The following is an 8,900-nucleotide window of genomic DNA, read 5'->3' on the forward strand; positions in this document are numbered from 1 at the left end:
GTGCAAGAATGCTACAGCTGCATTTCTTCTCGATGTGATGAAGGGGGTCATAAAATTATCAATGACTCTTTCTTGTGCAAGAAGTTCTTACAGAGCAAGTCCATTACAAGATAATGACAATTGGAAGAATCCAGATTATAGATATCTGGGTAATCATGAGTTTTGGGAGAGGGTGGAGCCAGTCTGTTGTCCATCCTCCCAAGGAAATTAGTATCCTACATTTCAAGTTATATAAAAGCAGAAAGTGTGTTATTTTATTAATACTGTAACAGAAAAAAGTAGTTAGGCATTGGAACAGATTAATGAATGAAGACTAGTGAGGAGCCAATGAGGAAACACTGATATTTTTCATTCAAAATACTATCTTTATATTGGTGTATTTAAAAATGATATAATTATTGAGTAAAAGATGTTGATATATAAACAAATGGTAATACCACAAAATAAGAATTACATACTGGTAAACATTAATTGTGATAGCATCTTAATTACAATACTCTTATCAAATCTGAATTGCTAGGCCAATTATAGATGGCACTTGACCATTCTAAAAAAATAGTAAAAATAAGTTGCAGGTGGTAACACTATCAAAATACAAGGTGTGTGTGAGGAAAGTAAAGATACTACAGATTTATATCTTAGGTAAAATATGTAGGCCATAATGCTGACAGTAACCTTGATCTTTACTCTTTCCAGTAGCATTTATTCGCAGTGCTGCGCTGATTCTTTTGTCTCACGTGCTGGAAATTGCTGCTGCGAAAAAAAACAACCCAAAAGGAAAGTGTAGGCTGTGATATTGATATATTCTTCAGGAAAAGGGCGAATGTTCAGCAGACATTCAACAACAAAGTCACGCCACCACTTCAGTCACATTTTGGCAATTCATAATGTTCCCATAAACTGCCTCAATTTGACAATGAATGTTTGCTGGTTATTGGCCTTTTTCCTGGAGAACTATCACAGCATGCACGTGTATCTTTACTTTCCTGACATGCCTCACATGTTGACTGACTGGTGATATTATGAGAAAGGAACCTATTATCTAGTGAGGACAACTGCTAAGGGCTTCTTTTGAATATCCATATGCTTATTCAGTTCTTTTCAATTTACTTTTAAAATAGGGTGTTCAGATCACTGATATTGTCCAAAGAAATTAGAAGTTTCTGCCACAGCTACAAATCTTTGGGTGTAGGAACTGCAAATGCTTTCATCATTTCAACAAACGAGAAGATGGAGCCAAGCCTGTCAGATGGGCCTATTTACGTAATGAAAGGATGAAAGCTCAAATCACCTAGTAGAGGTATTTACAATCGACTAGAGCACGTAGGCTTGTTCAACCTGTGAACCATTCATTGGTACATCCTATGGCTACCTAGCTGCAGATAGAGTAGGGAGTCCTCTTGGTGCAGGTGTGGATATGGTGGAATCCCAATTTTACATTTTCCTGCATTATACATACAATCAGTCTTGATGGTCCCAACATAGGAAAATGTTATAAAATTTTCCCACATTTTAAATTTTTTTCAACTTTGTCCCCTGAAAAACACAAAATCGAGGTTCCACTGTATTTCATGGTTCATCCCAGAAATTTCAGCCTGAGGAAGTCCAGGCCATGCACCTGGTTCTTTAGTTGGTAAAATAATTGTCTGGTTAGTATATTTTCAAAATTGTCAACCAACCATATCTACATGTATGTGCTGACTGTGGCAGTGGTCATGGGTGATCTTCACGAGTGTCCATCGCTTTCATTATATCATCACTCCTCATCTTTGCAATGCATAATATCAATGTGACAGTGGTGCAGAGCATGATGGGAAATCTGGCCAAAACTGCAAGAGGTCCGGCAAGCGAAAAGCGAAGCAAATGCTGCATCCATGAAAGTGACCCAGTTTAACATTTTTAATTGTATTATTGTACATTGTCAAATGAAGTTTCCTTTTGGTAAATTAATGAGTTTGTGTGTTACTGTTTATGTATTCATTGTAAGAGCATCATACATAACCTTCGTTCAGTTTCGTCGGTGGTTAAGATGGCGTGATTTTTCCAATCCGGGTGAAATTTATGGCTAGTGTTATAGAACTTTTATCAGGGTGACCTGGGAAATGTCAGGGAGTTTGAGAGGTCAAGAAAAGTCGGGGAATTTTGTCTTTATTGATTTTTTAAAGGATTGAATGAATGTGCCAGGTGTTTGCTTTGAAAGATGTCATTATGTAGTGCTTCATGGGAACAGGAAATCTTGTTGCTAAATCTAGACCTCCACTTTTAGGCCCCTTTTATGCACAACACAACCACGGCGCCAGAACAGAAGCCAGTGATGAGAGATGTCTGTTTAAACTCCTATAATATCCAATGTTATGAAATAAAATTATTTAATATAATTAATCCTAAAAGCATATCACTTTCTTCAGTCCTGCTAAATTTTCACTTTTCATCTACTGATTGATCCAGAAGTAAGTTCCAATTAGTAGGGACCTTGATTTTTTGCAAACTCGATAATAGTGAAAAATGTAAATGCTTTGAAGTAGTGGCCACATTTTTCACCCGTTTGAAATAGCAAAATAACGAGAACTTGGCATAAAATGTGAATCGTTTGCATTTTTCACTAATTTTAAAAATGTGCTTAAACAACAATGAGAAATACCTCGAAATCCAACATTCTTGTCTTTTTTAGGCTTAAGGAAACAAAATGTGCCATATTTGTGTATCTAGAAAACACAAGTTTTCCAAATTTTATGTAAGAGAAAACTATAATGCATGTTGTACGTGGAATAATTCCAACAGCCACATTCAATCAAATATTTCCCAGGATTTTCTCAACTTCTATCGGAAGAATTTCCACCAGAGAGCAAAGTGGTGGGCTTCACACAGAAGCCGCATCATCAGTATTTGTTGCGCAAGAAGTGATTTGAATCACAGAGGTACGTGGTAGGATTCTGGTGGAGATAGTGCTCACCTACCGCCACAAGGGAGTCGTAACATCGGCATTTGTTGAACGAGAAATAATGGAAAATAACTTACTCAAAAATTAGTTCTAACATATCAAACTGTCACGAAAATACGTACACCACATGACCTACAATTTAAAACATTAGTTTAAAAATACCATGAAGGTATAAATTTAGGTATATTTACCACAATATGCGCTAAAATGAAAAGTGAATTTTGGGAAAAATAACAATGAATTGTAAAAATAAAGAAAGAAAGAATAACACCTATTTGGAAGAAAAATAAAAGATCAAGGTCCCTACCGATTATGCATAAATAAAACAAGAATATCAGTAGTAATTAAAACAATTAGTTACAGTGACTCCTAATGTAATGTTCAGCATAATCACCACTGTTGTTCTGGCATTGGTCGTAGCATGACACTAAATTTTGTGTGCCCATGGCATATGTCTGACAGCAAAGACTGGAACTATCTGTACTGCAGTGTAGCTGCCTGAAATCTCTTCAGCTGAACAAGAGATGAAAGTGGGTACATGCAAGGCCAGGACTGTACAGGGAGTGGTCCAAGATCTCTCACTTGAAATGTTGTAAAAGAGCCTGCATGTGCTCAGCTTTATGGGGTCGTGCACATAGGATTGGCCTCTATCGTCTGATCATACTGTTGCTCATGATGTCTGGTCTGTACACCTCACACGATTGCTGGTGGCTCTATTCCAGATTCTGAATAGAGATCAGATTACCACATGTACCTCACATTCAGTGGAAGACTGTATGAGAGCTGCAATCTTTAACCTAGAATTGTCCTAAAACTGCTGCTTTGCACAAGATTACAGCCACACGACACTTCTTCCTGCCTGCATATGCGTGTTGCGCTCCGACCACTAGCGCCGCGTAAAGGTGGCATTGGAACTTTTTCTGGATGCCACTAGTACATAAACGTTCGTAAGCTTTTATCAACAGCGTGTTCCTGTTTTAATATTTAATTAGCTAAATCAGGCACCTTTACAATGCAGTCGATTCCCCTTCCATAAATTGCTTGAGTCTAATTTTCGCCAGTAATAATGGTATAACTGCATGTTGGCAGTTTCGCAGTACTTCACTTGGATACACTGTGTGTTTGTACTGAAGAGGAAGTTCCATTGATAATGAAAGGAAATATGACAATTTGTTCTGTATGATTCAATTCTTTCACTTGTGTGCAAGGGTTAATAAGTTGTTTGCTTTACATAGAAAAGAAAAGAAGATTTGTGCATTGAAAAATGAGTCTGCACTCGTGCTTCAAGCAGAGGGTTCCAAACCTCAGTGGGAAAATCAACATATGAGGGCGTCAAAAAAGAATGAGAATGAATTTTTTTACTTACAAAATACATTAGGCAGGGTCCAGGTTGATATGGTATTTTTTGAATTAGTCCCCATGGAGTTGTATACAATTGGTCAATCGTGTCTGCCAGTCCTGGAAGATGTGCTGGAACCCGTCTTTTGACATCGTCTTCAGAACTTCCTCCGCCTTTGATGAGTCGAAACGCTTGCCCCGCAGCTCCGATTTCAGATGAGGGAACAAAAAAGAAAGTAACATGGAGCAAGATCCGGGCTGTATGGAGGGCATGGGACACATTCAATGTTTTGGTGGAATTCAGGTAGGCCTCGCCATGCTCCGCTACCAGATGCTGAAGCTCCCGACACACCTTCACTCTCACCTGCTTCTGTACAGGCGTTAGCAATCTCGGCACCCATCTTGCACATATGCATCTCATGTGCAAGCCATCGTGCAGAATGGTGAACGCACTACCATGCAAAATGTGTAACACATCCGCCAGTTCATCTATTGTTATTCGGCGATCTTCCCGAACAATGAGGGCAGCTGTGTTGACCATGATCTCGTTCACTGTGGTGGCTGGAGTGCCTGGACCACCCTGCTTGTGGTCGAAACACGGCCCTTCTTGAACTACCGAAATGTGGTTGTTTGTGGAAGGACATCTTCGCCGTATGCTTCCGTGGCGATTTTCTGCAGACGGACGCAAAATTTCAAAGCCGCGTACTGCTCCTCATGAACAGACTCCATTTTCGGTATGCGACTTGTGACCATTTGTGTTTTGTTTGCACAGTGTTGCCATATGCAGATTCCATGAGACACGTTCTTCTCGTGTCTTTCGATTGTGGTACTGTAGCACAACAACTTCCAGTTCACGGCGGCCGGGTAATTCAAGCACGTACTTGTGGCCTTTGTTCTCGTTTTGTATATCGGATGAAATGGATCATATAAAAGCACTTGATGATGAGAAGAATAAGAGATATCATGGCAAAGTAGAGGCCTTTGCATATCAATTGGATGAGCAACTAGGAAGTAATACGGCATTATTCCAAGATGAGATCCATTTGCTGATCGTTTCATTGGCGATATTTGTAGCCTACATATTTAATAGAAAGTATTTTTTTCCTACACAGCGAGAGTGCTTAAAGCATGTAAATCTTTGGATGAATACATTTATATTTTAAGTGAAAAAGTGCGAGATATACGGACATAGTATAAAAACTGGAAAAAGGAGCTTATTTTCTTCTTTCTTCAGTCAGGGCGAGTCAGAGGGATGCGGTAATGCACACTTGCTGGTTTCATTCCCGTTTGAACGCAGAAATAAAAAACGCTCATTGTTATTTTAAGTCAATTTTCTGCTATTTGTGTTAAACATGACGATGAATAATAAACTGGGAAAATTAATGATGGGACAAACACAATGACACACCATTGCCTGACCATGGTGTTCAAAGAGAAAATCGAGATTTGAATGATTTCTCTTCTACCTTTAATGAAGTGCAAGGGGTGCGGGTCGCAAAATTTTTGGTTGGGAAGGAAACAGGATGGGGTATTTTTGAAGTCCTCATGTTCAAAACGGGAAAAATAATGTTATTTCCTGACTAAATTGGGAGATTATAGGAGCGGAAAATATTCATTACCCGATACTAAAATAAACGTTAATTATACACACAATTTCACCCTCGGGTAATGATTTATTTAGCTAATTTCAATAAATTTCGGACATTCAGTACAAAAAAAAATTTAGGGAATAAACTACTTTTAAACTCCATCATTTTTTCCAAAGTCTGGATCGGAACGGGATTTTTTTTTCAGGTCCAGACTTTTTGGGTTCCTGCACATCCGTTGTCATTATTGCGGACTCTCCAACCTTTCTGCCTTGACCCTGTTGATTTGCACCCTGGCCATATGTGGTTTATAATTGGCTGGAAAAGATCCAACTCTTGTACCCACCCTTCATTCTGACAACAAAAACCTACATTTCACTTTGAAAGAGCCTAGACTGCCATTGATTTTGTAAAGGATTATGGCAGCCCTCACCTCATTGTTGGCCTTCCCCAAGGTAAGTTGAATTGATAGCATTTATTAGGTAGTGCAACAAAGTATTTCAGCTCTTGTTGCTAGAAGAAAACATCGAATGTTATCATAGTTTTATTAATCTTGACTCTGTACTTTTTGACTCTCTTTGCACCGAAGCGTCTAGTTGGTTACACGGTGCAATACTGAGTCGCCTAGTTCGTTGATTTGGAGTCAAGTAGTGTACTTGGTGTCTGCACCATTTGCACAACGTTCGGGTCGGTGTATGTGTGGTGTATGGTCAAGTGGTGAGTGCTAACCAATCAAATTAACATTTAAAGCAGCAGACAGGCATTTGTTGAATCTTCTGAACTTGAACACTGCTTTCCGTCTACTTGGTTGAACGTCATTTCCTTGCACCAGCCTGACACTGGAAAACACCTGCACTACACAGTGTCAAAAAGTGCAGCGAACTACACTATTTAGTGCTATGCGTTTGGGATAATGGCAAAACCTTGCACAACTTGCTACTCCTAATGCCGTTGCTGTATTTTTCTTCTCAGAATTATGGTTGTATGCAAAAGGTTACATTTTCAAATGAGACACCTACATTTATTTACAAAGTTATATATTTTTTCTGTTAAAATTTTTGAAACCATTCAACATTCTTGTATTCTAATACTGCTTACAATACCCAGAATCTCTTCAATAACTGTATATAATCATAAAAGCCAATTTTTGCATCATATATTACATCAATTCACATTGAATTGCAATTTTTTATTCATGTGCTTATCTTAACATGATAAAACAAAGAACAATGAGTGGTGCCATTTGTCACTGAATTTGAGATTTTACTCATGCCATAAAAAGTACACGATGTGCAGTCCCAAAAAACTGTGAAGCAAGGTGACCCCAACATAAAAATATCCATGCACAATGGAACTGCTTGCTTACAACAGAATGACATATTTACACAACACTAAAAACAATTTTCCATTATTAACACTTTTTTTCCTCACCAGTCTGTATTTGCCGTTAGAAAATGTAGGAATGATCAGCATAATAAATATACAGTGTTCATTAATTATCTTTCTTACTCTCGCTGCCTGCTAGCAACTCACTCTGTCTGGTGATATCGGAAGCTTGATCACCTGCACTGGCTGGGGCTTTGCATTCCTTATCCTTTTTAGAGGCTGTCTCTGATTTGCTTTCCTTTTCTTCTTTCTTATCCTCACCAAAGGGCCACCATGGTCGTATAAAGGTTAGAAATATGGGCTGCAGAAATCTGTACCAAATGTAGAGGACTACAGGGATCACGATACATGGTATGCACACCATTTTAATATTTTCTGTTACCTGCAAAGAAAGATTTTTTTAAAAAAAAAAACATTTAAAATATTAAGCTATAATTCTCAAAGAATTCATACTGACAACAAAAAAGTACATTTTACTTTGAAAGAGCCTATATTGTCATTGCTCTGATAAAGGATTCTAATTTTCAACATTTTTTTTTCCAATCAGAGGAGATTAATTTTACTACTTGGTGTGTATGACCACTGCTGCCAATGTATAGATTGGAAACTGCTGAAAACAGAATTTTCTTATGTATTTACTCATGTAAACATTATTAAAGATTCAATTCATCTGGTCCCGGGTTCGATACCCAGTGGAGGCACATAGTGCTTCAGATCCCACTTTAAACTGTAGGTACAGTCCCGATTAGCCTTACTGTGCATAAAGTGGACTTAAATCTTCAACTCAATCAATCAATCAATACATCTGGTAAAGGTGTGATGTGAACAAGAAAAGAATTCTTTCCTGCATTCCTTAAAATATTTTATTGTGACAGTATGAGAACCACTACTATTAATTAACTCTTTCATTTGTGCCAATACAGTTTGTATTTATGTTCATACTGCAACTGAAGTAAATATACATTTTTTCTTTCTTTCCAGTAGAGTGGTCAGTACAATTAATATGAAGTTATATACTTATTCAATATGACAGAGTAATTAATTTAAATGTAGCGCTTTTTACATTTAGTCTTGATCTGCACTCAAACCCAGTGGTTCGAATTTGCACTTTAAGTAACGTATCAATAAGTAGTCTTGAAATATAATTTGACTGGCATTTTCAGTGAAATATGCAATGCAATGAATTGTCTACCATTTTTCATTCACTGGGGCCTCTCCAATGTCATAGTGGTAATACAGTCACCTTGTAATCAAGGGGTTCTGGGTTCAACCCGTTGTGGAACATTGCACAGTGGTTTAGATCTCACTTTAATCTGTTGATTCAGTCCTGATTATCATACCTTAAGGATAAAAATGGGCTTAAAACTGACTTTCTGACTTTTCATTCACAACTATTTTAGATTCTATGCACTTACATGGCACTTACACTAACAGAGTTGAACGCATCTTTAGTTCAGTCTTGTCTCAGTCCTTGATCCAGACATTGCTAAATTCATAACAGTGATTGAACAAGTTCTTCTTCCCCTTGAAATTGGCACCATTCATTTCAAGTTTAAAAAAGTAGACTGCTTGTTATTTAAGTTCAAATAACTAAAGTCAATCATGGGAATACAGTGGGCATTCATAAATAAGATTAAGCAGTCACTTTA

The sequence above is a fragment of the Lepisma saccharinum genome, chromosome 19 (genome assembly GCF_977018435.1).
Source record: "Lepisma saccharinum chromosome 19, izLepSacc3.1, whole genome shotgun sequence".
NCBI lineage: Eukaryota > Metazoa > Arthropoda > Insecta > Zygentoma > Lepismatidae > Lepisma > Lepisma saccharinum.